This window comes from Nelusetta ayraudi, unplaced genomic scaffold (assembly GCF_046127955.1).
Source record: "Nelusetta ayraudi isolate G7.1 ecotype Tasmania unplaced genomic scaffold, CSIRO-AGI_Nayr_v1 ptg000063l, whole genome shotgun sequence".
NCBI lineage: Eukaryota > Metazoa > Chordata > Actinopteri > Tetraodontiformes > Monacanthidae > Nelusetta > Nelusetta ayraudi.
The window spans coordinates 1,108,827-1,126,734 of record NW_027466113.1 but is presented as its reverse complement, the minus strand read 5'-3'; the positions used below and the strand labels follow the sequence as shown (position 1 = coordinate 1,126,734).

Genomic DNA, 17,908 nt, shown 5'->3' with positions numbered 1-17,908 from the left:
ACGGAGGCTCAGCAACAAACCCTCCCTTCCCTTCCCCTCGCTCGCCTTATGTCACTCCGCCGTACGTTAAGCCGCATTTACTACTGTTTTAAATTCTACTCAGCCCTTTGGACAGCATTCTGCGACGCATTCTTCCACACGTTTGACGCGCGACCTAAATGTCGGTTTGCGGACGTTCTGCAGCGCTGCGGTTAAAAAGCGTCCTCCAACCCGTTAGCTTTCGTCAGGCTCCGCGCTGTCAACACGCCCCTTCTTGCTTCGAAAAATAACCGAACCAAACATCGACGAAATGAAAACTTATTTGAATTGAAAAGCTTCAAAGTCTCAATAACCTACTTTCACCATTAACCTTCATCTGCCACTGTTTGCTCTCACCACTCATCCTGCACCCAGGGATAACGGAGCCAGTCAGAGCGATCTTTAGGGTGAAGGCACACAAAGTGCAGATGGTTGTTAGTCCGTCTGTAGCGTCCCTGCGATGAACAAGTGATTTGCCCAGGGTGTAACCCCATGAGATTTACTAAAAATTAACTTGCACAATATAAATAAATCAATCAAGAAAACAAGAGCGACCAAATTTTTTCAGGTTCCAAATTTGTTAGTTTGTTACCTTACTGATCGCTGAATCAATGACAAGTGGATCTTCAGTTCAAGCTTAGGCCGGCTTCTAAAATCTGTCTAAAAAAGTGATGAGTGGCAGATGGATGGACAAATAGAGCCTTGTGTGGAGGGGGGCGGGGGGAGGAAAGTGAGAATAAGCTTCCATCTGCTGGGTGGAGACGTCCAAACATACCTAACAACGTGCATCATCGGACCTCTGTCTCCACAAGTTCATGTTTCAGCAGTGGACGTGTGTGAGACCATCAGCGCTGTGGAGGTGCAGCGGAGGGAGGCAAAAATTTAGCATATTTGCTCACTCAACGAGTCCGACTGCGGAATGCACAGCGTTTTATAAGCAAAAACTTCAGGTGTAAAGATGTGCGGGGGGAGGGGGGTGAGAAAATGTGCAAATTCCTGTCGGCTGTTAGAGTTTGATGATTTATATCATCATGCTGGAATAAAAAGGCTGCAGAGTGAAAAAGAATGATAAGATGGGGAGGAGGACACTGAAAAACAAAGGCAAAGTCAGATGGTGAGCGTGCGTGTGTGTGTGCGTGTGTGTGACACAGAGAGAGAGTGTGAGAGAGAAGCTACACTTTTCTCGACCTCTTCGTACGGGCACACAGGAGGGCACGCACACACTTTTCCAATGCGACAGATTGGCTTTTATAACCCACAGCATTTTATAGTGCGCAACTCACTGAAGAGAGACTCCCCGCATACGCACACACACACACACACACGCACACACACACACACACACACACACACACAAACACACATGCACGTACGAGCAACGCAGCCACCATTCGACCCCCCCGTGACACTAAGCTCATTTCAGCCTCACAGACAGATTTATGGCATTTCCATCGCCCCATGTGTCGAGGTGTGTGTGGCTGCGCTCGACTTGAGGCTCCAGACAGGACTGTCACAGTTGGCCAGGTGCCAACTGCGGAGCTACTGGCAAGACCAGAATGCAGTGCACTGCACAAACCTGTGGCACCCACACAAACACACTGCTTGGGTGACAGTATTCTTGTACCCAGCACCAATATCTCCAGCAAAAGCTGTGTTTCTACTACTAGTACTACTATTTCCTTGCAACAAAGCACAAATACTTTGTGACTGTACTTACGTACTTTTCAGGTATCTGTACTTTACTTGAGTATTTCGTTTTCTGATGACTTTTTACTTTTAGTCCCTCCATTTGTACACAAATATCTGAACTTTCTCCTTCTTAGATTGGAAAAATGTGCAGGCTACTTTTGTGTTTCAAAGATACAAATTCTGTTCACAGTCATTAATTATTACATTATAGTTGTTATTGATTGAGGTGGAGCCTTTTGTCATTTGGATCATATTTTCAGAGGAAGGTTGTTTTAGAGTTTTGCAGACACTGTTCAGTACATTTTCAGGAAAGAGAGAAATAAAAATGTAGAAAATAACATTGGTTGTTGTTCTATAAAAAAAAAAAAGCAACTGGTCATAGTTATTACTGATTACAATTTGATTGTGCTGCAGTTGAAAAAGAAAAGAAAATACAAAACAACAGTATCGAGAGTAGCAAAAGCTCTTAGAATTGATCCAGACGCAGATACAGAACCTGTACTTCCTACTTTTACTTGAGTAAAGGAGTTCAATCAGTACTTTTACTTTTACCAGATTTTTTTTTTTTTTACACAATTATCTTTACTTTTACTTAAGCACGGAATGTGAAAACTTTTACCACCTATGTAAAATATACTTTTTTGGGGGGGCTCTATTGACAAGATTTCCTATAGAGTGCAATACTTCCTTGTAGCTCAGCCTTTCAGAACATGAGCAACACCTGTATGACAATGGCATATAGCGGCACCACTGACTCAGCAAGTCTTTGAGAAAGGGAAGTGGAATCCACCTTATCAGCTGTTCAAATACAGACAGTAGCTGTAAATGCAGCGACACCGCTGCATGTCAAGTAGCCAAACAGGGACCGCAAACAGGGCAATCACGGTGGTTCTGAATGATTAATCAGTGATTACACTGAGATGTGATGAAATTACATACCACACAGGAAGCTGCAATTTAAATCTTGCTAATAATGACGCGAGCGGGCACATGGACCACATAAATTAGAACACGGCACGTTGTGGGCAGCTGCAGCTCAGTGGGTTGAAGACAAAGAATAACCGTAACACTCTAGTGGAAGTGAGCAAAACCAGCAGCAGGTTCACTGGACTACAACCTTGTCTCTTGGATTAAAGAGCCAAGCGCTCGTGGCAAGTTTGCCACTTACAATTTTAATGAGCGGACGACAAAACAACGATTCGGCCAGCGAGACGAGAAGCGCCTCGACTTCTTCCACTCAGCCATAATAAGTCCCGAGCGCAGCTCCCCGCGCCGCCCACCACCTCAGTGAGGCCGCGGACGCATCCAGAACCCTTTGATAGGGCAAAGAAAGCAAGCGGAACGGCGAAAAGGCAGAATGGCGGGGAAAGACGAGAAGAAAGGCAGCGAGTTAGTGCCATACTCCGAGAGTCTCGCAGCAATTAAAGGTGTGGTTTCACTGCGTCCTTGAAGGTCTTTGGCGCCGAGTCCACGCCAGCCCCGCGACCCAAACTGAGCTTCCCCGGCAGCTTCCTTCCAGTGGCTGGCCAAAAAAAAAAACCTTGCATTATCTCACATTATCGCACACTCTGTCCTAAACCGGCCCACATTTACCAACAACCGACTCATTACACTCCATTAGCTGATAAAAACACACATTTTTATTTAGTTCAGCTGCCTAGTAACAGGTGGGATATTTTTGCCACCCGAGCAGCCTGGATACTGTGAAAAACAGACTTAACAGTTGAGAAATGCTGATCACAGCATGTCGTGTTCCGATTTATTTTTTTTTTCCCTCACGAGTCTAAGTAATTGTGAAATTAGCTTTTGAAAAAAGAATACGTAAATAATGTAAGCGTGAGATTTTTCACATTACAATTTTACAGTTGCTGACAATATGTTAGTGATGAAAAGAGAAATATAATGCAACTTCTTCATTCATTCTTGGTTAAAAATAAGGCAGAGCTTGAACATTACCGTTAAAAGTTCAACTGATTTAACAACATTTTCAAGTGTGTCTTGAATAGGTAGATAGGTGGTTTCATTAAGCAGGTTTCCCTCTCAGGCTTTGGCCTCCATACATACCAAAGATTGCCAATATACCAAAGTCTCTGCTTTTTTTAATTCATGTTTTATCTCTGCTCAGATAAACACAGCACGCACACAGTACTTACTGCACAAACATATGAACTAATGTTCAGTGCTTTTGATTTAACACAGTTACTACCACAAAGCACAAAACTGATTGTTTGTACATTATTCACCAATTAGCGTGATTTATGTAAACAAAAAATAAATAAATAAAATTGAACATGATAAATGTGCCAGCCCCACAACTCCATACAGATGAGCAAGTGCCTCCTTCTAGCCAATCTCTGTTAAAGACGACTATACTGGCATGCAACTGTTGGTTCATTGTCACTGTATAAGCTGTAATAAGTTCAAGTTGCATGAAAGGATTTCTTAATTCCTTTTTATAAATGCTTGCATAGTCAACTCACTCTCTGGGGTCTACATTAGCAAAACAACATTAACACCGACTTATTAAGTGCTGCTGTGTTCATTGGGAGCCATATCACCAGAGGAACAACATTAATCTACGGTGACTGGACTTTGTTATTTTTTTAATTAAATAAGAAGAGTGCGGTCGCTGGAAACTCTTGAAGACTATAAAAATCTGCACGACTTCTGTTTGTTTTAAATCGTACAAACTCAAACTAACTCAAAATCTACATGATCTACATCTACAGTGATGGCGGACACCAGCCAAATTGGACAGGTGCCGTTTTCTTGTTGCCCAGCACGGGAAGCACTTGAAATATTGAAACCTTGAAATTCTAACTCTAAATCCGCGACGTGGAGGCAGCAGTCTGGTGGGAGCAGACAGGGTGTAAACTGTTGGTGTCGAACTCCAAGATGGGTTAAAGCAGGAGTCAGGCTGAGCATGAAAGCACTGAGTGAACTTTCAACCTCTCTTTATCATTACAGTGAACTGCCTCTTTAAATTTCAAGTGCATTTTTTTTTAATGATATGCCCTTATTAAAACCTGGGGGTGGCATTCATTACAGAATGCTAACTTGCAGGATTCTTTCTGATTTAAAGATGATGCTTTAGCCTCGAGGGCAATGTGACGTCATCCTCTGATTTACATTAATGTGGCATCAGCAGGACTAATTTAGGAGTGTCTGCAAGTTTCTTCAAGTCAAGTAAGTTCGTAGCTCCCTTTGAAATTAAATAAATAAAACGCCTGAAGCCAGCGTCTGAAAATGAGTGGCGATAGATTTCTTTGATGACATGTCTTAGACCAGAAAAGTATTTGCTCAGAGTCGGTGTAACTTTTGAAAATTGCTTTGTACTCTTCCAACTTACCAAAGACGTAAAGTGTAGAAACCTTTGCTTTTAGAAGTATCAATGGCATAGATTTGCCACTCTAAAAGTGGTGATTTGTGGGGTTCACCTTGTGAAACATGTTATTGTCTATTGTTTGCATTGATTATGTCTGTTGGTCCTGGTTCTGTGTCAATAAGACGTCTGTACCTGCCTCACTAGCTAACTCTCGATTTAACACCTCAACAGAGCAAAGCATGATATTCTACTAAGTAAAAATACAGTTGAAAAAAAAAAGTCACTCTTATTATTAACATATTGCCAAAAATTAAATGAGCTATCAAAAAAAGTGAATGAGAGCAGGTAACTGCAAATCCACCTGTAAATTGTCGTTCATTTTACAGTATATTCTACGGCAGTGGTCCCCAACCCCCGGGCCGCGGACCGGTAGCGGTCCGTGGATCATGTGGTACCGGGCCGCGGGACTTTTGCACGATCTTTTCCTTTGCATTTACCATTCTTCAGAAAATATTTGGATGGGGAAATGGCGAGAATTTCTGCCTGGATACAATATATGCAACTCCACAAACTGAATATACATGTAACATACAACAAAACGGGCCGGCGAGGGGGGAACATCCTGTTCCACAGAGTAACAGGAGAGAAAGTTAAAGCAAGCAGCATCAAAGAGCTTGCAGCCGCAGCAGTCCATAAATCAGCAAAAGGTGCTCCGCAAGCCAGCGATCATCCAGCAGAGGGAGCGCCACTGTCAGCTTTTGACAGAATGGATGCAGTAACAAACGAGAATCTGGTGAAACTCTCCGCGGCTTGATCTATTACGAAAGTAGAGGCCGCCAATAAACACTTGGCTGCTCCTCATACAAACGGCCTTGAACTCAGTTTAAACGCGCCAAAGGTTTATCACAGCTGTAGGTTCATGTTTCATCGAGGAGCCTTGCGGAAAAGCTGCAATGTGCCATGTTCTTCTCTGACATAAATGACGGACTAACCAGTGAAGGACCATGAGTTTATAGTACACCTACCTCCAGGATGGCAAACATATATACCAATATATCCACATTGGGGGCGAGATTTTTTTTCCCTAAGACAAAATCGAGACAACCACGCCCCAAACTCACCCAAACGTATTTGAAGGGTCGCTGCAAAGTCTCTCACTTCTACCTCGAGTGCACCTCCTTCAGCCACCAGAGGTAATCGTATTGATTATCTGCGCTATCCGCGCTAGAAGCAGGGACCAGTCAAAAGAGTTTGGGGCATGGTTATCCCAATTTCCTCCTAGGGACGAAAAAAAAATCGTACGCCCTGGGGCGTGCCCGTAGCCTCTGCATTTTGAATACTTGTCTGGCTGAACTGTTAAAGGTTGGAGAGGGCCAGGAGGATAACCTGGGAAATTTGTTTTGCGATGGAGTCGCTGAAGATTAAAGTCCCACTAACTGTTGTTTGCCTCGGTGAAATGCGTTCTCCTTAGTCGACCAATCCCCTCGGGGGAGCGAGTGAGTAGCATTAGCAGCGGAAATCATTTAGTGATCTATTGCCCCGAGTACCAGGCGTCTTTGGCCTATGCCAAATGTACCATGCACTCCGCCTGGAGATGTATAACTCTGGTCGGTACTCTCTGTCTTCCACACGTGATGCATGCGTTAGCAGCCCCGATGTGAAACTAAAGGCCTATTTAGAGAACCACTCGACTGACCCTAATGACAGGCAAGCAGGAGCAGCCAGGCAGGGAAGGTCTAAGCTTGTGAGCCAGTCTGCTCCTAATTCACCTCAGCCTGAATGTATCCCATTGACTGAAGCTCTTGTTACAGTAAAAAAGGCCTCACGTTGCATTCACTGTCAGACAGACTGCAGGCAAAAACAACGTCCTAGGCGGACGAGCAGGTGAGAAATCAAGGTTTGCCATTATTATGTATTTGAAACCAAAGACAAAACATTATGGATGACTGATGACGCCTACGTATTACTTGCAATGACTTAATTTTATTTCACGCGACAGCTCAGACATGATTAAATGTTAAGGCAGTGACAAAAGTTCTTTATTTATTCGCATTAAATCTTCTTCCATTACGAAACCTGGGAATGGAAGAATCCCTGGCAAGGTGTCTAAACACTCAGGTGCAAAACCAACCTCAGTAATTTCATGCACTCATGCTTTGCCTCACCAACGGCTACTGTGGATTTGTGTCAGAACGAATTTAAGAGGCGGGAAACTGGCGCACTGCAGGCAACCTCCCCACTGTTTGACCTGTCTAACTGACCAGAGGACACCACTGAGCGGGCAAAATTTGCCGCCACTGGGCTGAATTTCAGAAACTCAATGTTACTGTTAGCCCACATAATGGGCGATAGGCTCCTATTTGATATTTTTAGCACATTCTTCAGTGACATGAATATCTTTGTGCCTGCCTCCTTTTAAAAAAAAAAAAAAAAAAAAAAAAACCCAAGCATAGTTCAGCCCCTATCTAAAGCGGGCCTTTTTTTTCTCCAACTATTCCGGCCCATGAGCCAAATTTAATCATCCCCGTCTCTCTCTGGGAGCCGCTCTCATTAAAAATGTACCAGTAAACTCGTTATGTCGGCAGAATCAGGTCGTCGCTCAACTCGTGGCTTGAGCAACCTTCGGCGTCGCCGTCTCCCGCTGAATGCCCTGCGAGTTCAGCCCGAGTTCACTACCTTTTTTTTTGATTTTTTTTAAAGTTGTAGCCTATAGCCCGCAGAGCCGAGTCACAGTCTGCATCAATAATGCAGAGCTCGTAGCCTGCTAACATCCCAGCCTTTAGCGAGAGGTCTGCTCGACAACGCGTGGCTAAAACAAAGGCGGGCAAAAAAAAAAAAAAGTGTCTCAGACGAGCAACAAGAGCGCTGACACCTCGACTATTTTTAGTCCGCACTCGCAGTCTCCTGACAGTGGGGCGGGCAGGCAGGCAGGGAGGCAGGCAAAGGCGCAGGTGAAGACCTGAACACTCTCTGACTGCATGATGAAGCACAACAGATTATCAGACGAGCGAGCGAACGTTCCACAGGCAACATGGAATCATGAGTCATATTAAACACTGGTCTCCCATGTTAACGGCCTCAGCAGTCATTTCAACACGCACACACACACACACACACACACACACACACACACACACACACACACACACACACAAACGCATTCTCCAAAGTGATCCCGTCAAGCCGCCGGGAAACATCTCCGCTGTCAGAGCAACTTCTCTAATCATTGAGGAAGACACTGGCTGGCTTTCCCCACTGCCCAGGATGTTACTGCTGAGACTTAACTTGCGCAGACAGAAATGGGATTCGCAGTGTAAACTGCCTCGCGCAAAGGAGCATGTAAATCATTCATTTGAGTGAAAAAGGATGATGGAGAAAAAAAAAACCCTGAGAAGCTGAGGATTCTGGGGGGGCGGGGGTGGGGGGGGCCATGCTTGTCTCCCTGCCTCTCTGTAGCTTTGTCTCCCATGCAGGCGACTGCTAAATTATTAAATCGCTGCTTATGTGTTGTGGTTAAACAAAGCTATGCAAACAGAAAAGCAACAAAGGAAAGAAGGAGGAAAAAAAAAACACTCTGGCAGTAAGCGAACGCACTGTTTAACAAAACTGCTGAAAGGTTCTCTGTGAAACTCACTTAAAGGATCTAACAATGCGAAAACTGCTGTCCGCAGCACTTCCTCGCTGTTTCCAGGCCCCCGTCCCCCTTAATCATCCTTTTAATACAGCAGTTTCTAGACCACTCCTAATCAGTGTGGGAACTGTGCCGCCATTAGCCAAATGCTCGGGAGTATCCCTTCCCGAAAAGCTGTGAAATCTGTCAAGTTGAAGCAAGAGACAAGATAAAAAAATAAAAAAAATAAAATAAAAAAAAAGGCCAGAGGATGACTAATCATGATAACTTTTGGAAAGAGGAAAAATGCAGCAAACAAACCTCTCCTCATTTAGTTGTATGATTCTAACCATCACACAACATACTAGCTAACTGTCATACAACTCATTGTATTATAGAACCCGCATGTGTGCATAATTGGTGACGCTTTTTTTCACTCCACGGTTTGGTCGAAATCAATTCGTGGCATCCACACCATACGGCTCAAAAGGAAAGATGCAGCACCCTCTCTGGGTCACTTAGGGTATTACTTTGAAATGATGAATTCGGCCGGTTGAAACATTAATGGCCTGGGGGGGTTGCAAAAAAAAAAAAAAGTGACCTCTGAGGAAAGAGAAAACACCCAAGATGGAGAAACAACAGTCGGAAAATAAAAAATAATCACAATGAATGATAACACGATGAGTTCATTAGTTTAGACCAATAAATTGTTTTTGGCAGCGTGTTTATTCTAGAACCTCTCCATGCATTGTGTAAGGTAGGGAAACCACATGCACATGTGTAGTTCATGGAAGGTATACGTGCATGCAATTTCTTGAGGGCCTGTGTGTATGCATATATTCAGAGTGCAAATGCCATTTCTATGTTGTGTAATTCAATGGTGATAATACATCAAAAAAAATACCATGAAATCAAGCGTGAGCAAAGGTCAAAATACATCTGAGTACTCAACAAGTTTTCTGTCGTTCTGATAAAGATGAACCCATTCTGAGAAAAGGCTGCTTTGTTGGGGGAGTTGAGCAAACGCAGGACATACATCTAAAAGCTGTAATTTCTGAATATTTGCAAAATTAGACTTCGCCATGTTCGATAATTAAGTTCTTTGATGAACTTCTCCTGCGGTGTGTCAACCAAGGGAAACACAGGGGATACACTGCTTTTCTCAGGGGCTTTTGCAGATCACTTTGATCCCACTTTCATTGGATTTATTCACTCAGAACCCGGCGAGATGAGTGAAGAAGAAATGTTCAAAATAAAACTGGAACAGAAAATGTTTTTTCCACTTAGCTGGAAAGTGAAATCGTGTTTGGAGAGCCTTTCAAAGTGCAGTATCTCAAATATAAATGTGGGGTTTTTTTTTATTTTATTTTTCATCGCTAAATCACTTAAAGGAAAGTGTTGTATCAAGCTGTTTTTTCCCCCAAACCTTATCAAGTTGTTGAGAAGATTAGACTCTCTGCAAACTGCGCATGTAACATAACCAAGGCTCGGTGATTAATTATAGAGGAGTGTGAAGAATCAATTTGGAATGTTAATATTTAAAAACTTCGGCAAAGAAAAGTTAAAGGGACGAAATGAGACGCACGACGTCGCCTGTGCTGCTCCAGGAAACAGTCGGCCCTCTTTGAACGCGTCTTCCCGCAAACAAACGCAGCAATTCATCTGCCCACACAAAGACACGCACGCGCTCCCGTGAACACAAAACGGACATAGATACACACTCTCTGGCGCAGGCTGGCACACATCTTTGCCCGTCTCGCGCCTTCGCTGCACCGACACAATACTGTCACATTTTAGCATGTCACATGGGCCCGGAGACAGACAAGGCCGTATTATCAACAACTGGCTAGAGCTCAGGTCTTCTGAAGTGTGTGTGTGTGTGTGTGTGTGTGTGTGTGTGTGTGTGTGTGTGTGTGTGTGTGAGTGAGTGAGTGAGTGAGAGAGAGAGAGAGAGAGAGAGAGAGAGAGAGGGGGGGGGGGGGGGAGAGAGAGAGAGACAGAGAGAGAGAGACAGAGAGAGGGAGAGAGAGACAGAGAAAGAGAGAGAGAGGGAGAGGGGGAGAGAGAGAGAGAGAGAGAGACTACTGTGAGAGTTCAGATTAAGACTGAGCCATCAGCTGCAGACAAGCCCGGTCAAGTCCACCTCCTCTGTCTAACACACACTGAGCCTCTCGCCTCGGGAGGTGAGAAGCCGCTAATTGGCGAAGGGTGAGACGCACGCACACATTCGTACACGGATTTGACGGTCAGTTACCGTCGCACGCGCGCAACACTCGCGCGCACGCAGGCTCACAGAAAGACAAACAGACAGATGGAGGCAGACGTCTGGCTCGGAGAGGCGATTGCACAGCGCCGCCACACAGAGCGGACCACACAACCCGATAGATAGACGCAACACATTCCTGCAATGGAGAACCACATGCTGACTGTCTCCTGAACTCTGTTATTCTGTCACAATTTGATCTATTATTATGATGTGACATTTTGTCCTAATTACACACCGAAACATGCCTCACTGGGCTCGAGAGTGCTGATCGACTTTATAGGAATAAACGTTAAGGGCTCCTTCTATCGAGAGATCATTTAGTTCAGTGAAGGTGCGTTCGTATAGTGCGAGCTTATGTTTAACTTGTGTGTATTTAATGAAACTGTATTTTAGTACCAATAACATTGTTACATGTACATGTAAGACAAAATACTCTGATTGCAACTTTTGGTGAAAATTTGGAAACTACCGTGAAGACCATGTCATCACATGGGCAGATCTATGGGTGGGTCTGGGTCTTATATATAATATATGGTGTATATCTATTATAAAAAAAAAAAAGTCTACATTTATGTTACAAATGATGCTATATGTGGCTATGATTGTATAAAAGTCGAAGAATTTTAGGTCATCTCGATATTGCCAAACCTATCTGTCAATTACATTCTTTGTTTGCCACTGTGTCACAAGATCAAAAGTCTTCAATAAATAAACCCCTTAACTAAGCCTGAGTGTCAACAGAGTTCAAATATTTTATTTTAAAAAAAATACATTGTGATTATTTTTGTTTCGTCTCTCAGTCAAAACTTGTTTCTCAACTCGCTTTACGCTCAACACTTATTCAATCTGAACCATTTCTACACAGAGAACCAGCATGCATACATATCACTCTCAGAAATCTATATTTTGCATTGATTAACGAGCATTGTTCTTGTTCCCTGCTTTCCTTGGCACTTGACTGACACCAACATTGAACCAACACTTTTTTATGGTAATGTATTGTACTACTGCAGATAAAAAAAAAATTATGTTCAACCAACCCTAAACTGTGTAGTCGTAATGTAGTCGACACCACTTTAACCAATCGCAAAGACGAGAACGAGAACAAGACGGACCACGTTGAGACCGAGAGTGAGAAAGTGTTGGAATTGACGGCACACTACTTACCGCTTGCTTATAGAACAAAAGCATATCGCTGTACAGCATAAAATCAGTACAGCTCTTTGTAGTCTGTGTGACAGGATTTGATGACCAATGAATTCACTGCCATTTAACTTACTTATTCAAATGATTAATTCTGCAGACAGATGATCTATGTAAGAGAGGTCACTCAGCTCATTAAGAACAGAAACAGAAGTACACGGGCAAACAAAGATGAAAAATATATGCATCTTATTTGTTGTATTTTTGTATATTAAAAAAACTTTTTAAAAAAACTTTAAATCTCAGGATAATTAATCAATTGTTGCTGACCAATTAATAATTCCTAAATAAATATACATAGCACATAACTTCGATTCTGGATGATACTATGATTTCACCTCACAGTGAAAAGGTTGTGGCTTTGATACCAGAGTCGGCGTTTGCATGTTCCCCCTTGTGTCTGCATGGTTTCTCTCCAGCTCTCTTTAACAGTCCAGCGGCGTGGACATTATCCTAATTTGCAGCTCCAAACTGTCCGTAGGTGTTAATGTGAGTGAGAATAGATGCCCTTCTTCCTTTGTCATCCTGTGATAAACTGGCAACTTGTCTATTGTGCAACTCCGCCTTCACCCCAAGACAGCTGGGATGGCCTCCAGCGCCCCTGTGACCCTGCGTGCCAGCAATGGTAGGAAATCCACGGTACATCAACTGACCTTTTCAACTGTCCGCTTTATTTATTAGCTGTCCAAAGAATAAATGGCAGCAAGTTGCAATAAAAAAGGTGTTTGAAGATGGGTTTTAACCATGTAAAATGTGCACACAGGGAGCTAATATAGAGCTAATATACAGGATGGATGTTTCAATGCTTTGAGTGCATTACCTTTGAGCAATACTTTCTTGGAACTGGACTGTCAGGTCAGCAGGGGGAGGGCGGGGGCCCATCCCCAGTCAGAAAACAAGGAAAGCACAAATGTAAAAAATATAAATACAATATTTCCAAGACCAGTGTTGGCGAGTAATCTATTACTAAGTAATTCACTACTGTAATTAAACTACTTTTTTTTTTTTAAACGAAGTAATGTCACGGGATTACTGTGGCAAAATTGATAATTATGTCATAAATACTTTATCAAGTAAAGATTCAATGACTTTTCTGAAATATTTTGTAAGCTAACAATATCTTAGTATCAACAAAATGTCCGAAATTTAGAAAAAAAACAACCGAAAACAATGATGTCGCAGATTGATGATGCAGCCGTGCATGCAACGTCATTGATATGCAATGATGCACCAAAACAAGAATGGAGGCAGCAAAAGGAAAAACAGCGATTGCGTTTGTAGCTAGAAATCTGGAGTCTAAATCAAAGAATGTTGAGACGTTCTCAACTGTTTCTTTATCTTTTTTTTAACTAAAGTAATTAGTAATTGATTACTTATGAATCAAAGTAGTTGAAGAAGTAATTAGATTACTTCTTAAGGAGTAATCAGTAGTTGGACTACTTTTATGGAGTAATCCCAACAACACTGTCCGAGACCCATACTGATAAAGCCAGACCTGCATGTCGCTCAAATAGAAAACAGAGCCCAGTTATCAAATTAATGTAAACCTGATCTGTGGGCTGGAACTCGTGGCCAGCCAAAGCGGCCAGTGCCTGGAAAACTGAAAGAGTCCATTTTAAACAGTGCATTTGTCTGTATGTCTGTATAAAGACACCGTCTGCCAATTGATAACCTTCATATTCCTTAGAGAGGGCAATGATTTCTGTGGCCCTGTTGAATGTGCAATAATGGCGCAAAAATTCCGGAACACGGTGTGCGGGGAGGAGGACGTCCGTGGATGAATGTTAATACTTGACACTCCCCGTAGACTCGGTGTGGTCTGGTCTTCACCCCCACCCTGCGGTGCCGCTGAACGCCGGGTGTGCACAACACATCTGTCCCGACTCCTCCCAAGACGAAGCCGCCCGGGTCGCTGCTCTCCCACGCGCCTCATTAGCGCGGAGAAGTTGGGTCACCTCCGACGTGAAATGTGAGTGACAGCTCGAGAGTGTCACGTCTCCTCGCCGCAGCCTCGCCGCTAGCTTTGTTTTAATGTCTGAGAAAATCAAAACAGTGCAACACAACTGAGCGACAACCGGGGCAGACAGAATAAAAATGCCAGAGTGAGATTACTGGGGCTGCAGGGGGGGGGGACGTTGCCGATATGACACCGAGGTCCGTGTCATGTCAGCGGGGGATGCAGCGCTGCGCTGCCGGGGGCGGGGGGCGAAGAGACATTTCGGCTTGGGTGGATGGAGGAGGAGAGCCAGCCAGGGCTAACCGCTAACTTAGCCGCCATAGCTTAGCTCCGCCGTCTGGCGCAGCTTGGAAAACAGCCCCAAGTCTCCGGTGTAACTTCCACCGTCTGGCCCCGAAGCCAGACCCGCACGCCGGACAGTCCCGACCAAGTGTTGCCACTGAGCAGCTACCGCAAACACGCAACATACCGCCGACGACGACTACCGCTATATGCATTAGAATCGCAACACAGAGGAGGTGGGGGGGGGGGAGATGCCGCAGGCTTCCTACCTGGAAGTAGAGCCGCGAACGTGTTAAGTGCCGTGTCTGCCTGTGTTAAGTCTGCGATGTTGTGTTGCCAGACAATTCCAATTGCACTACAGTGGGTTCCAGTCTGGGGAAGCAAAATAAAGTCCAGCTGCCCCACTGTACACTACACGCTGCTGACAAGTCGGGCTCACCGTGAAGCTTTGGCGACATCTTCAGGTTTCAATTAGTACAGCAACCAATTAAACTCCCATCATCTTCTGTCCAATAGCTCGGAAACCATGACCGTATACTTTTTTTAGCGAGAGAGAGAGAGGGGGGGGGGGGGGGGAATACGCCGGAAGAACGCCCAGCGGCCTGTTTAAAAAGAACGAGACCTATTGCAGATTCAGCTGTCTTCAGTTGAAACATTTGCACTGCTCATCATAATGATTCAGTTGTGTCCCGCCTTGCTAAAATATTCCTCTGCAGTGCAGCTGGTGTTTGACCAAACTGATTAAAATGCAATTTAAAGGAAAAAAAAAAAAACTATGACAGCAAAGCAAAATAAACACATTGTTGCAAAGTAAATTAAAGAGAAGCCAAAATCACATCCTTTAAGCAATCAGATGGCAGATATAAGTACCTGCTGTGCACTCCAACTGTTTGTCTTCAGGTTTGAAGGACTTCATAAGGTAACACAGGTGTTTTCCCAATGGGATGCACACATATTGTATTTTCTTACTTTGCTATTTTGCATTCTTGGTAAATTTGACTGTTGCTTGTGCTGCTTGTTTTTATTGTGATACTTGTTTGTAGGTTTTGTAGGTTGTTTTTTTGAGGCACAGATGGTTATTTGTCTTATCTAGCATCCTGTTCCGGGCTAAAGGTCCTAAGTGTTTGCATTTAAAGCGCTAAGCAAAACAGACAGATGACATATAATTACAGTCATTGTCATCAAAAAATGATAATAGTGAAGTAATGCTATTGAAATATATTGCATTACATACTATTTAAACAATAGGCCCATGTCTGAAAAAGCATTAAAATATTTCACAAGAACATTTAAAATTCTTCAAGATACGGTAGTGTGTTCGATCTCTGAGGCCATCTCCATCTCTGAGGTGTGGTCTTTGCATGTTCTTCCTGCATCTGTATGGTCTCACTCCAGGTACTCTGGCTTCCTCCAACAGTTTTTTTTTTTTTGGACTGAGGTGAATTGGCAACCCTAAATTGTCCATAGTGCGAATAGCTGTTTGTCTTTCTATGTTGCCTTTGACCGATGACAGCTGGGATAGGCTTCAGGTTCCCCCGTTGGCCTAAGTGCAATAGAAAGCTGATTTAGTAAATTAATAGCCCATCCTTGATGAAGTTTACCTACATTCCCCCCAGCACACCTATTTCCAAAACTCATTGTGGGTGTGCATCCAATACCCACTGACAATTCTGGCTGTCTGCCTCGAAGCTAAAAGAGCAAACAGGAAGCCAATTTTCAGTGACTGGAGCAGTGATTAACACAGTTTTGCCATGGTAACCAGACTAAGCACACCTGGCACGCTGCCGAGCGAAAGCCTCGCCAGAGGAAATTGTTATTAGCGTGTAATAACTATCATTAGCTGTCCTAACCGTGCTGTTAGCACGGCCCTGATTAGGACCAAATGAACTACATCTGTGCAGTTTGGAACAAACCTGCAGGTTGCTGGGAGTCAACATATGGTGCCAACAAGGGCTTTGGTGCTGGTGGGCTCGGCGTCACAAAGCCAGACTTTAAAAGCCCAACAAAAAGAGAAATATGTGGATTATTATTAAGTTTGATAGAGGTGAAGTCTTACTAAAACAAAAACAAACAAACACATGTATTTATGGGGAAAAAAAATTGAAATTCTACAGTCTCTAGACCCAAAATTTGTGAAGGCCAGTTTTTTTTTTATTTGAATGGTGGAGTCAAGGCAACATATCACTAGTCAGCTGAATAACAAGACTTCCACTTGCTTCTGACTGGATGTGCAAAAGGCCGAGCGTATCTGCCTGCACTCGTTGGCTTGAACTGAACTGGTAGCTTCAGATAGTGATGAGATCTAGCACAGCAAAAAAAAAAAAAAAAAAAAATCATTGCATGCACTTGGAATAAACCATTAACATTTTCATTGGGACTTACACAAGACAAATCTTCCAATATAAAAACAAAGATCCGCACAAGACAATGTCAGAATAACCTTAAAATAAGTCAAAGTAAAATCCATTAAAAACACAGAAAGACACGTTGCATTGGGTAATAACTGAGGCGATGGGATTGCTGTGTTTGTGTTGAAGTAGAAAAGTAATCTCATACTAATTGGTCATGCTTAGTTACACTAACCATTCCTGTATGAACAGTAGTCAAGCTACTATGAGATGCATCTTAAAAGGGCAAAAACCACCATCAGTTAAACGTGAATATAAAATGACACCTGCAGCCTCTGATTTCTCTTTCTGTCGTAGAAAACTGCAGCCTCACCTCAGGGAATAATTTGTAAGGCTTGATGTGGAAGGCTTCCATAGGCTTTACAAATGTCAGCTGCGAGTCAATTAGAGAAGCCACACATCTAATATCAACTCCACGCACAGAGCACAGCAACATCCTCGAGGGGTTCCTTATTAACATTTAGCGTTCGTTCAAATCCTCGTGAATCACTGCAGACGCGCACGCTGGATGAAGAAATATGGGGGGGGAGCTTTCAAACAAGATGAGCTTGTACCATAAATGATGTTATGTATCCATTCTTCGTACACTTATCCAAGTGTACTGGCCTATTTCGTGGTATCTCCTCGGCAGCCGAGACAATGTGATGGGAGACAGCAATTGGTCTCTTCGATGAAGATGAAGTATCGCGGAAAGATGTTTTGATGCCTGTAGCTTCACAGATATTAAAAAAAAAAGCAACAACAACAAAAAAAAAACAAGTGCCGCCCCAAATGAAACTTTATTAGGTCAGTTTGTATCTGGTGACATTATAATACAACTAGATTGTTAATGTTCAAGAATAAAAACCAGTCCATAATTTGAAGATGCACAAAGTTGTTGTTAAACGTGCGCGACAGAACTGTTTCAGGACACCTTGCCAATTACTGCTCCACGCTTGAGCGATATTGAACGTTGGCCAGTAGGTGTCGCCATATTCAACTGAATCTGTCCAATTTGTTTGATTTGGGGGTTAAATTGTGCTGACCATGTCTTCCATTTATTTATCTATCCATCTATCTATCTATCTATCTATTTGAGCAGTGTAGTGTTTTACATCACAGATAGATCATTCTTAAGCAGACACGCAGAAAGTCCCAGCCACGTGCAGTG

The 17,908-nt window shown here is 43.3% G+C and overlaps 1 protein-coding gene across 1 annotated transcript in view; it reads right to left on the bottom strand.

The window, feature by feature from the left end:
* The window catches only part of LOC142897996 (low-density lipoprotein receptor class A domain-containing protein 4-like), a 181,091-nt gene extending 166,354 nt beyond the window's left edge, over window positions 1-14,737 (bottom strand). Inside the window, exon 1 of the mRNA XM_076040697.1 lies at window positions 14,620-14,737. The gene's annotated coding sequence lies outside the window, so the exon portion shown is untranslated. The remainder of the gene's footprint in view (window positions 1-14,619) is intronic.
* Window positions 14,738-17,908: the final 3,171 nt, after the last annotated feature.